This window comes from Nipponia nippon, unplaced genomic scaffold (assembly GCF_047370975.1).
Source record: "Nipponia nippon isolate SJK-2023a ecotype South Korea unplaced genomic scaffold, ASM4737097v1 scaffold_5, whole genome shotgun sequence".
Lineage (NCBI taxonomy): Eukaryota > Metazoa > Chordata > Aves > Pelecaniformes > Threskiornithidae > Nipponia > Nipponia nippon.
In genome coordinates, this window is record NW_028262369.1 from 91,884,426 (window position 1) to 91,897,047 (window position 12,622).

At 40.7% G+C, this 12,622-nt stretch overlaps 1 protein-coding gene and 1 long non-coding RNA gene across 5 annotated transcripts in view; both read right to left on the minus strand.

Moving 5' to 3' along the window:
- The window catches only part of DPP10 (dipeptidyl peptidase like 10), a 562,528-nt gene that overhangs the window by 513,690 nt on the left and 36,216 nt on the right, over positions 1–12,622 (minus strand). The gene's annotated exons all lie outside the window — the stretch shown is intronic.
- LOC148052385 (uncharacterized) overlaps positions 1–12,622 on the minus strand; it is a 137,767-nt gene that overhangs the window by 123,337 nt on the left and 1,808 nt on the right. For all 3 annotated transcript variants that reach the window (XR_015698842.1, XR_015698840.1, XR_015698841.1), the window contains exon 2: positions 8,262–8,335. This is a non-coding gene — a long non-coding RNA (uncharacterized LOC148052385). The remainder of the gene's footprint in view (positions 1–8,261; positions 8,336–12,622) is intronic.

Below are 12,622 nucleotides of genomic sequence, written 5' to 3' on the forward strand. Positions count from 1 at the left end.
AGCTCAGAAAGGAATCATTCTGACACCAGAAATAATTTGACTGTCTTCACAGGCTAACAAGGATAATTACTAAATCACTTTACTCAATTACCAAATTGAGAAAGGAAAAAAGTGGTCCCATACAGATGGAGTTGATAAACCCTAATAACGCACACCCAACAGCAGTAGGTACCTTCTGAGCAAGGGAAGGTTAGCCCACAATTCTCTGGAGACATCACACACCAGACAGACTTCCAGCACAACTTTCTTCGAGTAAAAATATTTAGATGAGTTCAGAAAGGCACTCTAGAGGAAACATATGTTGTTCTTGGCTATAATGGCTGCTCTGATAATTAACTTTCACAAGGACTAAATGCATATCATTAAATATTACATGCATCTTCAAACAGTTGCTTCTAAATACATTTTTGTACATCGAGGTAAAGAGGAATTCAAATTAATTGCAATACTTTAAAGCTCATTTCTTCAACTCACTACTTGTTCAGCATTTCCATTTAAATGACCATGCCCTTGTTTTGCCTTCTGCTTTCTTGTTGATGTGAAGTTTTTCAGAGATTATTAGGATGTCTGAAATAGGTTTCCAGAGAGGCACCTGCATCTTCCTGATAGTGCCATAGGGCAGGTGGGGGAAGAGGCAAGTCTGAGCCATGCAGAGGACAAGGACGTCACCCCGTGGGACACCACTTGCCAGAAGTGACAGGAGGGTATTACAAGCATTAGAAAAGGACTGAGAGAATAAGGGGGAGAAGAGAAATAGGGAGTAGAAAGATGAAATGAGGGAATATAGACAGAAGTGGAAGAAAAGGAGGGGTACAAGTGGGGATCTCCATGGGACAACGATTGCCAAAAGAACAAAAAACAGCAACAGCACCATCACCTCTCCTGGAAGAATTACACAAGGCCGTATCAGCATGAAATCAGAAGGGCAAACCCAGGAAACAATGTAGTGCCGTTACCTCAGTATTTCATAATTTTGACCAAGCTCTGTCAAGATCTCATTTTAAAATCAAGAAAAGAATGCCCAGCTAATTTTTTCATTGTCAGTATTTCTTATAGCAATAAACTTCAGTCATTCTCCACAAATTCTGGTCTATTCCCAGGAAGACTGCAAAATCCCACAGCCCAAAGATGACTCACACAAATATTTGCCATCAGGAATGCTATTTTATGACTCCAGCCACTAGAAATCTGTCATTTTCCTCTATTGCATCTCCCCGTGAACACAGCGTGTTGATAACACCAAGAGATTTTAGCTGCAGTCAAAGCTATAATTTCTACATAAGATTTCACCTGGAAGTGATCTGTGACAACTACAGGAAGGAGATGAGTAACTGACTTTGGAGGTGAAAAAAATGAAACAGCACATACTGCAGGGAAGAGGTAGCCCTCCATCCCATCTAAGACAGACAAAACATATCTGAAAGGTTGGCCAAAGAGATGTCATTCTAGAAGTGAAGCAAGGGCTGTACAGTCATTCAAACCTCTGAAGAATTTAAGCAGCAGATTAATATAGCAGATAAAACACTTCAAGTGAAGACAAGACAACAACGGACATGATGATGAGACATGATGAAAAGTGTGTATGAGGACAGCTGATTGAGAGTTGGCAAGATATAACCGGCAGGAGCAAAAAAATGTATAGTGAGAAGAGACATTAAAAAAGCAAAAAGGCTTTGCAAAACAGAAAAGAAACTTCGATGTATGCTTCATAAGCTTAGGTTATAGATACAGAGCCTAATTTATTGCCACTGAAGCACAAATCTAACTCTAGACATTAAAGGCAGAGACCCAACATGCTACGTAAGACTGCTGCCACAGTATCAGATACACATGGAAGACTGGAATTATTTTTGATCATTCACAAATAAAGGTAGACTTTTAACTAGAGAAGGCCCTGGCTTTCTGACCCAAAATCCAGTAATATAAATGGAAAGAAAAGACTCCTTATGACAGCAACAGCCACTGCATCAAACATCAAAGGCAATACCTACATTCACATTTTTGCAATGAGAGAGCCCATTCCTGGCACACATGGAAATTTTCCTACTCTGATTGTCTGATGCTCTCACAATGAGATGGAGCTGCAAGTATTCAGGCTGCCTCTCAATCCAGCTATGCCCACAAAAGCAAAGTGTGAATGTTTGGGACTATGCCCCTTCACTACCTCACCTTCCTGGAGTCCTAAGGATATTTCCTAAACCGATCTGAGATTTCTACAAACTTCAAGTTACTCTGCTGAGCCCTGGAAAAGTTAATCTTCACCCTCTGATCTTCAAAAAAGACAAAAGTGACAGTGATTTTCACACCACATACGAACATATCTTAAAAACACTTTATGATGTAGCAGGATGAATCTGCTAAGGAAATGCAAACAGCTGGGTGGTTTATTTACTCAAAAATACTGAGACAAACTTCTTGTCCTCTCAATTTTAGGGAATACAAAGACTCTTCAAAATAGTTAGATGAAATGTTTTCGGTTTTTCCAAGTTTTTTTTCCACTACATGACCAGACAAGATCTCCAATAGGTCAGGACATTCCAAAAGCCTTTCAAGGAAGGTGCATTAGCAACCACCCTGCAGTTTTTCCCCCTCTGGGTAGTTCAGTCAGCTTATGACAAAACTGCTGTCACAGAAGAAGAAATGTGTATATATTTTTTAACTTAAAACAGTAACTTCTGGATGCTTTTTTGCCTCCACTGGCAGTACGTTTCATAATTCAACTATATAAATCAAGTAGAGAACAAAAATAAATCCATCTGGAATCTGACAAATACACAAGACAAACTAAGAGACAGGTGTGGACCGCTAACAGCAAAGTAGACCTTTGCACCTCTGCCCGTACTGATCCAACAGGAGCCCCAGCACCAAGTTTCAGAGCTAGGCAAAAATACTCCTTAACAGCACTTAATCCCAAGCCTGGTCCAACACCTCTCACGAGAATGCATTGAACCATTTCTCCACAAGACAACTATCTCACTGTCTGGATTAGCTGCCACACTGAGAAACTCAGTGATGCACTCCCAAGAGAAAAATAGCTCTTTTCTTTTTTCCCTTTTCAAGGCAAGTAGATAAGAGACACGGCTGAGCAGTCACAGTAATTCTACAAACATACAATATAACAAACTTTGATCAGTTGAAGCGTTGCAAGTACTTCCCATCCCCAGAGCATGATATACTTTAGATATGGAAGGCTTCACTTTTTCAAATAGGGACGATTGAAACATAACTGCAAACTTGTTCTGGAAAAAAAATATCATTATAGGTGTGGTGATCACCATCTTAGCCACCTCCAACAGCTGAAGTCACAACTAGAGAAGTCGAACTTCTACCACATCAGCTATGCTTCACAAATAACTGCCATTTCACAAAGCACACCCTTCAGCTGAAAACCTCACTTAATGATGGTATAAAAAAGAAAAAAAAAATCTGCCTCCCCTATGTGTATGTTCTTCCATAGGAAATGGTCTTGACTTATTTCCAAATAGTACTGGATAGTTGAGAAAGTCAAATTTTAGTGTTTATCTGCCATAGCAGCATGGTAACACGTCCATGTGTGCAACTTATTTCCATAGAACAAAGTTTTCCTGTTGCTTTACTTGCAGCATATCTGAAAGGCTATGAACAGACGCCTGTCACACAATTCAAGAAAAAAAAAAATCTCGCCTGTCTTTCCATGTTAAGTTTCCTATGAATGAAATTAAAGATCTACTGAATTAATGGAAAATCTTAATATTTAACAGGGTAAGTATATTTTGGTAGTCCTCTTCATTTACATATACTTGATGCCGTTTGACCTTAGAAACACAGCCTATTTTGGAAAAGGGGGAATAAAAAAGGATAAAGTGTTTTAGGTTTGCAGATGACATGCAACAGTTACTTGAAACAACTTGGAGATCTCCAGAAAAGTAAGTTTCAGCCACTGGGGATGGAATGACAGTTTTATATTCAGAGAAAGAAGAACAAACGAAGAAGAAATTTTAGCCATTTAACACACCTCTACTACAAAAATGCAATTCTAAATTTGAAGCACTTCCCAAAGCAAGCTCTTGGTGCATACCTTTCCACATTTGCTGTGAGCCTCCCAGCTGTTGCCCAGCACAATCTTTTCATTCTACAACTAAATACGAACCTCATCTCTTCATGAGCTACAGACTATCCAACTATAGAAGAATTGAAGGGCAGGAATCTGTAAGATCAGTAAAACAGCCCTTTGCATTGAAGGCTTCAGGAGCAGTTAGGGACCTTGCACTATACCAAGCTTCACTACATGGTAAGAAACACTTCCATTACCTTGGATATTACAGTATGATGTTGTTTATGGTAAATGCTAAACAACAGCTGCTCTAACTTAGTCTTTCTACTTGCTTTAGAAACGCTTCAGGCAAATCAGAAGACACCAAGATGTAACTCAAACCAGACTTTATCCTAAAGAGGAGGTAGAAGCAGAGAGGCTGCACCTACCTCAGTAATCTCTCTTGGACTCTCTATTTTTAAGCATAGATTCTTTGGTGACAGAAAACAACCTACAGAAAAATGCACTGTCTTTTGGTACCTTGTGCAGTGTTGTGTGAACATGACATGGGAACAATGCTGCGAAATGTGCTCAGGGAAAAAAGCAGCCATAGCACATGCTGAAGGCAGGTTTCCTCCCATAAAATATTATGAAAATAACATGCACATGAAACTCCCTCTGCTCCAGCCTTCTTATGTCTGCCTTAGTACCTATAAGTCTCCATGAACTTCCAGGAGGATATTTGAAAACCTGGATCGAGTCTGCAAAAGGCTTAATCAAAAGTCAGTGGGAAAAGCTGGGCTCCACCAGCACTTCAAAGTAGGAGCCTCATTTCATTCCTAAAAACAGCCTTTTGGAGGAGCATGTCTTACCTCCTGAGGTCAGCAGCCATGTCCCACACCATGGGGCTCACCCAGTCCACGGCATGGCCAGTAGCATCAGCCTTTCACTGTAGAAAAGAACTCTGCCACTGCTGCCAAGAGACATCTCTCCCCTCTCCTTCTCCCACCCCAGCAGAAATCTGGGCTTTTTTGACAGATCAGTCTTCTGCCAAACCACATCCTGGTCTTACTGGATGACCATATGGACCCTCCCTCCTCTGGGAGGGGTATGTGTTTGTTCTGGGCTATGTCAGAGTGAAATGGCAGCGTAACCGCAGCTAAATATTTGTGACCGTCTCCTTTCAGCATCATAGGCATTGATTTCCAGCAACATACAGAGCCAAAACACATTTAACATATTATGATGTCACTTGTATATGCCATATTTTATAATAAAACCAGACGTGAATTCCAAAAGACAAAAGAAAGAATGAAGCTGTCATCTTTATACTCATGGAAATATCATTAAATATGAAAGCCACATGCAAAATGGAAAAAGATGCTGATTTTCTTTATCTATTGGAAGTGGTGCTGATTGCTTTCAGAGTTGAGAAAAATCTGAGTTTCATGCAGCAGAATGTACTCTCCATAAACTATTACTCAGTTGAGTTACAGTCATATGCATATGTCATATGTCCATAGACAGGAAAGCTGAATTGCACTGTACTGCCACCGGGAGGCACGCTCAGTTTTTACAGTTTGGATTTTCTTCATTTCTTTATTTCAGAAATAGCCTGTCTTAAGAATTTGGCTAGAAGATATATTCAGTTTTGTTCCAGCAGCAGAAGACATGAAAAAGTTATTCAATCATTTAAAAAACGTTCCCCTAAATTCTATCCGCATAAAACTATGAAAGCAATCCACTGCCAGAGTAGATTTTAGCTATTTCAAGTTGAAGTGTGACTGTGGCTGCTCAGTTCAATATGATGGGGCTACCCACAAAATTCTTTTTAAGATGGATTTTTTTATGATGTCCTATAGGTGGCTAAAATCAAATACAGTGTTAACTACTTCCAGTAGCATAGAAAGAAGTTTTCTTATTAAAAAATACAATGATATTCTATTAATTGGGGAGTGGAAGATGAATAATTATTTCATTAAAAGAAAGTGTGGGATTTTTAATTGCAATTTTAAAGCTGTAGGCTATAAATAGATCTGAATTCAATTGCAGAAGTGTTGCTTCTCAAAAAATTATTTTGACTTCAATCATATTTTAGCCACTTGGAAACCAAATTATTGCTTGATAAAGTGACTTGGTGCTTCTTTTAGCAAGTTGCAGATCCTTTAATTTTAATCTTTCAATGCAAGTCCTTTCCACAGTGTGATACAGAGGAGGAAAAAATTTTTTAAATGTTTGAATACAAAAGAATAACAAAAACCAGAGCACCCTCAGGTATCTCTCATTTTGAGAGAACTGGTTTTTTTTACAAAAGGGAATACGATATTAAACATATGCAGGTAATTTTTAATTGCATTATCTTTGTGGTAGACCAGAAAGCCAGCACCAAACAAACCCTACCAGGTGCACAGAAGCCAGTATTTGCAGCAAAGGGGACAGGTGTAGCTGTCTGCTTCCAAGCCACCAGATGCTGGAGTTCAGTCTAAAGTAAAATTACCATTAAGCAGTACTGATGTAACACCTGTAACTGCTTCGGAGCCCCTTAACCACCTGAGGGTGAGGCCCTTACTGCTGAACATGTCTAATACTTGATACAGTTTATGTTTTATAAATAGTACTGCAGAAACCCAATCCAGCAGTTTCTTGGGGGTAATTTGGAGAGAGCAAGTGCCAGTGCCATTTCCTGACTCTGTCCCTTTTCTGCCCAGAGCTCTCACCCCAGGCTCAGGTAGCCCAGCCATGACTCAGGCACAGCTATATGCCTTATTTCAGGCTATCCCAGCCATGGCCAGAAGTCAGATTGGCCTTTGCCAAGTGCTTTTCAATTGCTCTGGAAGCATACATGGGGGTGCAGGTTTTAAGGCCCAAGACTGATCTTTGTCTAAAACAGAGGCCATGCACCATGGAGATGACAGCAGGAGGCCAGTGCCAGGCACTGATTTGTTGCAGCCATGGGGTCTGGGGGTTGAATGCGCACATTGGGGTGAGCTGGTCCCATGGGGTCAGATGTCAACCTCCAAAATGCAAGTACAGACCAGAGAACAGATGTGCCTAGGGTCTGGGTCTGCTTCTCGTTCTTGCTCTGCCTTGAAGCAGGAGGATGATGACAAAACTAAGGAAAGGCCCTTTATGAAGGATGTCTGAAACACGCACGGAGCAGCTGCTGGAGTACACAAGTGCACAGATGATCCTGCCAGGAGCTTCACGGAGCCTTCAGATACGTGTCACACCTGTGGCTCTCTGGAGGCTTCCAGAAACCTTGCAATAATGCAGCGTCCCAGACTTAAGTGATTTAATCCAGGAGTGTAAAATGCAGCTGTTACATTTTATCACTTTATCAAATACCATTAAGATTTAAAAAGCAAAAATATGAAACACAGCTTTTATCCAGAAACCTAAGTGTCAGTACACAATCTCCTTCCCACCTACTCAGCTACTAACTGAAAAAGTACACTCTGCATTTAGACATAACAGCTTCAAAAATGCTTTGATAAATGCTATTAAGAAAATAGCTGGTTTAGGAGCGATATAATCTAAACATGATTCAATCTAAGTGTGGTACTGTTGCTGAATTGCTAAGAAACTTGATAGCTAATGTACCATGTTTATAATATTTCATGAGAAAGTATTATAAATGACCTTATAAGTAGAATAGTCAATTGATACAAAACTGAAAAGCTGAAGAAAAAATGTTAATGTAATAGGTTATCAGTTGGGGGTCTCCCTGTGTAGCACAGAGGAAGTCATCTAGACTTGTATTTTCAAATATTTAACTAAATATGGAGACAGATTGGCAGCCATTCGCATTTTTCGACAACATCCAGATGAGTTAGGTACTTAACTTCCATCGCAGTCAGCAGGAGTTAGATGCTTAATGTATTTGGATGCTTTAGAAAACCACATTAGGCACTTTACACATTTAGGTGCCTAAATATCTTTCAGTTTATGGCCTTTAGTTTTCAAGTGCCTCAGTCCTGCACTTCTCAAATGGGAGTAACTGCATTTGCCTAATTCATAGGAGAACTGGAAAAAGCAATAAAGACTGTGAGGTGTTTGGATATTGCAGTAATGGTATATAAATACTATGGAGGAAGGACAGACTGAGGGCAAAAAAGCAACCAGATGTCAGGGTGCTATCAATAATACACCACCACGATTGTGCACGTACCAGCGAGAGAGAAAGAGCAGCCCAGGAAGTAAACACAGAAGCATTCAGCAACTTATTCAGAACAGAAGGCTGTCTACTTACTCATATGAAATCAGCAAGTGAAAAATCCACCCTGAAAAGGTAGGATACTGCACTGAGGAGGTCACCTCCTGTCCCTTTTCATGAAAACACAAAGAAAAAATACAGATACTTCAGTACCCTTCGCACTGTGGCAAATCTATTGTGACTCCCTCCTCATCTCTTCTACAGATTCAAGCTTCTTGTCTTTTGCTTTAGCATCTGTATAATTCTTCTCCAATCTAACAACAAGCTCCCCATCCCACTAACAGTAATAACTGTCAGGGCACCCGACCCCGCTACCTTCCTCTTAGAGTACCTAAAAGGCAACAAAACAAAACTATAACGGAGACTTGAATCTGAATATCAGGAAAATCATCCTGACTAAAGATGAAGTTTAGTCCCAAGAGAAGCAGATACAACTCCAATGAAATTTTCACCGAAGTGCTTAATATAGTCACTTACTGGTATCTTGTTAAAAAAAAAAAAAAAGAGTCTACTGAGAGAAGAAAAAAAAAAAATCACATCCCTTGACAAGTTAAGTCTACAACTGGAGAGAAAAGGAGGAAACTAGTAATAAACATATAGTAGCAAAATTCCTGTCCAGTCAGGAGGAGGACTAGAGGAGTTAAGGGGCCTTTTCCATTTCTAGATTCTGTAATTGTCATGATAAATATGCCTAAAGCTTTAGCTTGCCACAGCAGATCAAGCAAAGTATCTGAGAGATCAAAATAACTTATACACTTAATTGTCCAATACCATCTTAAGCATAAAATCAATCCAATCAGTAATTCACCAAAAAAAATAAATTCTGCATACTCTAGAGAAAGCAGATATCCATTATTCAATAATTGCTACACAGTTGCTATAAATGTACAATAAAGAAAAATGACCTTGAAAGCCATCAGATACACTCCCACACTTACAGAGCACATCTCTTGCACAGTACTGAACCCTTCCATTGATAAGATTTTTTTTTTTTTTAAAGCAGAAATTCCATAAAGGCTATAATACTATTTTAGGGTGTTCCCTAAGTAGTGCTTATCATGGAGGCCAACATGGGTCACTTCTGCTGATCCTAGAGCAGTCCAACAAAATATATTCCTGCTTGCTAGCTCAGGTAACTGCAGAGCCAGAAATATGCTGAAACCCAAACCCAGAGCCATCAAGTATGCCACAACCCCAACCAGACCTTCCACACCATGCCCAGGATGACACCGGTAAGCACCCTTACCAAAAAAAAAAAAACAAACGGGTCAACACCTAAGTGGTGATGTGGATCCTGAACTGCTGAAGGAGTCAAACTCAACAATGAACAGGAGCCCCCATCATCTACAGACTATTCATCCCTGTATCTATTTTAGTACAGGATACTGTATTCCTGTGTTCATTGACTTCCTTTAAGTAAATAGTGAGGACAGAGCTTTGGCTTTAATCCCCCCTTGCCAGCCAGACCATCCAAGGTGAAGCAGGATAGTCACAGGTCAGTGCTGATGAGGAAATGCACCCACACTACCCAGTTTTACACTTCAATAATTTCAAAATTTCCAGTGGATATCTGTAATTATTACAGTAACAACCATACGTGTTTTTAAAGACCTTGATAGAAACTTAAGAAACCTGACTTTTGCTCCTGAAGGAAGTTCTCCATCATGATAAATCAGTGTGGGGATGCTTTAGCAAAATACATAACATTTTCCCCCCCCCATGGTGTTTACTCTTCACCAGCTTGAACATGCTTTCTCCCCATTTGGTTTCTTTCAGTCTTATGCTTTCTTCCAGAAATAGACAAACATTTATGTTCATCTTTCCTCTGCTCCTGCTAGCAGCACTATATCAAAGGCAGGAAAGCACATCACAAATAAATGCTATTATTACTAGAACACTGTGAAAAATAAGAGTTTCAGTTCAATGACCAAAAAAGATGAAAAATGAATTCCAGGTCATCCCAAACTGAACAAGGCCTCCTGGGCCAGCAGGTTTATTCCTCTAGAGCTTCTTAGTTTTGCATTTTCAGCAAATTTTATAAAGTACACTCATAACATTTATGTCAAGGCCATTAATGAATATATTAAACAAGTCTGAAGCATAACCACTCCAATTTTTTCCTAACACATTCGTTACCATAGAATGGTTTGGGTTGGAAGGGACCTTTTAAAGATCGTTGCGTCCAACCCCCCTGCCGTGGGCAGGGACATCTTTCACTAGACCAGGTTGCTCAAAGCCCCGTCCAACCCGACCTTGAATGCTTCCAGTGATGGGGCATCCACAGCTTCTCTGGGCAACCTGTTCTGGTGTCTCACCACCCTCACCATAAAAAATTTCTTCCTTGTACCCAATTTAAATCTACATTCTTTCAGTTTAAAACTTTCACCCCTTGTCCTGTCCTGATAAAAAGTCTGTACTTTATCGGCTGGATTGGTCCACCAAACCAGCTCACCATACAGCCAGAGGAGCATTACTGGTGGTGGAGGAGGAGGATGGCGGCTTCTGAATATGTGCCATACCGGTAACACTACACATATCACTGCAACTTTAGTTACATACCTATTTTGTTAGTTTTTCCATTGAATGCGAGGTGGGCTTGCATTTGCCTTTCCTCCTCCAGCAACATCATGACAGGGGATCAGCTGTCCCCTGACAGGCAGCAGACCCATGCTCTCCTCTTCAGCCATCTCCCACCTGGAAGCTGAGGGGAGGGCGGCATTTCCCGAGTCACAGACCATTTTCCATCTCCTCTTGTGGTTTGCCAAAAATGGTATAAGGTACACACACCCCTCAGTACCGAGGATTTCCCAAATTCCTGGCATTTGGTACCACTTTCCCCGGTGTGCATGTGTGGCCGAGGGCGCTGTGGGGCCTCTGTGAGGAGAGGGTGGGGCTGCCCTGGCCAGACATGGCCGGTTCTGCAACAGCCCCACCTCAGGGACAGCTGAGCCCCCTCAGTGGCACCGGTGGTGCCTCAGGGAAAAGGTATTTAAGAAAGGGTAAAACACTGCCCAGCAGTGAGGAAAAAAAGGGTAAAAAAACAGCCCTGCTGCACCGAGGTCAGGCAGGGGAGCAGCTCCAGGCACTGTGGTAGGTATTTCCCTGTGTCCCGTGGAGGAACCACGGGGCAGCCAGTGGACACGTCCTGAAGCACTGCGGCCCATGGAGAGCCCGCACTGATGAGTTAAACCACACACCCACGGGCTACATTGACTTTTCAGTGCTACCCCTGTGTCTATGCACATGAAGTGTTTGGGGACGAGAGCATTAAAAGTGAAGCTTCAAGCTTTCCTCGAGCTCTTACAGGAACCCTGTCATCTTGAGGGGGAAAAAAAACCATATATTCAGCTAATATGTAAATGAGCTGCTGATCAAGATTAAGTATATGAATGCTGAATTTTCTTCCCTTGCTGCTTCTCCCTTTCTTTCCCCTTCCTATCTCACAGGTAAATACAGGGAGAGCAGTTCTTTGTGTCATTCACCCCATCAGGTGTAAACTACACACATACACATGTAACAGGTCATGAATCAGATAAGCCACATAATAGTTTTCCTTATGACAACTACTACTTAAAAACACAACATGTATTAACTTCCATTATCACAAAACCTGCTTCATAAGCTTAAAAGATGACAACTGTAAGACTAAAAAGGCTTGACTGTACCTACTGTACATTAGAAGCCTGTATGCCACAGCAAGATTAGCTCCCAGCTGATACCTAGCATTCTTACTATTAACCCCCGGGGAAGGGCCTTTCATTTCGTACTACTGAATTTCATTTCATTTCTATTACTATAATCAAGGTCATACAATTCTTCCTGTAGGGCATCTCAAGCCTTATTGACAATCCCGCTTAGCTTTGCATCTTCAGCAAATCATATAAGCCTACTCATAGCCGTGCCAAGGTCATTAATAAATGTATTAAACATGATTGATCCCAAAACCAACCTATGGGAAGCTCCATCAAAACACTGCTATTGCCAGTTATTGTGTCCCCATAACCAGCTGCCCTAGCTCCACCATGAGATAACGGTTCCTGAGGTCTCCTGCACTGCACCGGCATTTGGGTTTTTCAGCCACATTAGTTTCCAATGACTTAGCTCATTGATCTGGTTTACTATGCACCTACAAGTTTATCAGTGCTGGCTGCAATATTATTTACACTCTGACTTTTTTACAGATCTTCCAGCAATTGTGAACTCAGCCCATATAGGAACTAAACGTATTTTCCATGAACAAATTAAAACAAAAAATGGTCTTCTCTGAAAATACTGAATTCCATTCTTTAAACTTTCCTCATCTTTATTGAACCTTTTCTCCAACTTTTCTCTGACATTTGTTAGATTCAACTTAAAGTAAGGAATACTTTTGGAATTAAAAAAAAAAACAAACAACC